The 569-nt window shown below is 29.7% G+C and overlaps 1 protein-coding gene across 2 annotated transcripts in view; it reads left to right on the plus strand.

Annotated features, from left to right (window-relative positions):
• The first annotated feature begins 311 nt into the window (after nt 1-311).
• ZZZ3 (zinc finger ZZ-type containing 3) overlaps nt 312-569 on the plus strand; it is a 50483-nt gene continuing 50225 nt past the window's right edge. For both annotated transcript variants that reach the window (XM_004699315.3, XM_045291803.1), the window contains exon 1: nt 312-432. The gene's annotated coding sequence lies outside the window, so the exon portion shown is untranslated. The remainder of the gene's footprint in view (nt 433-569) is intronic.

Here is a 569-nt window from a genome sequence, read left to right on the forward strand (position 1 = left end):
GGAATATGAGATATATATTGACTACATTGGTAGTCAAAAGGAAGATCTATGGAGACTTTACATTTGCAGGAATTATTATTTAGAATTACATTTTGATAAATTAGAAGTAGATACTTTGAGAAGAATTAGTAATAGTTTTAGCGAATCATCTTACTCTGAAATGAACATATATTTTATACCAAATTTAAGGAGTTATCTGAAAATTATTAGAAAATGAAGTATGTTATATAAGTATTTGAAATGATCTTTTATCCACAAATATGTAAGCAATAAAACATCCATAGTAACCGTATTGTGGTTTCCCTTTACAGATATCAAGTTGTGCTAATAGAAATAATACTTGAAGTCTCAGTGTAACAAGGACATTTACAATGATGACTTATAAGTGCAGACTCTTGGGAGTCAAATACTAGGCGAAACACTTATTACAAGGTAAGAAAAAATTTTAAATTAAGGCCAAGTGGACATTAGCAGACATCATTGACTAGGGTTTCTTTTTTCAGTATATCAGGCTTTTAAGAAACATGTCTGCAGGAACCTAGCTATCTTAATATTGGTACAACTCAGTT

The sequence above is a fragment of the Echinops telfairi genome, unplaced genomic scaffold (genome assembly GCF_000313985.2).
Source record: "Echinops telfairi isolate 266 unplaced genomic scaffold, ASM31398v2 ScPeMD7_443;HRSCAF=831, whole genome shotgun sequence".
Taxonomy (NCBI): Eukaryota; Metazoa; Chordata; class Mammalia; order Afrosoricida; family Tenrecidae; genus Echinops; species Echinops telfairi.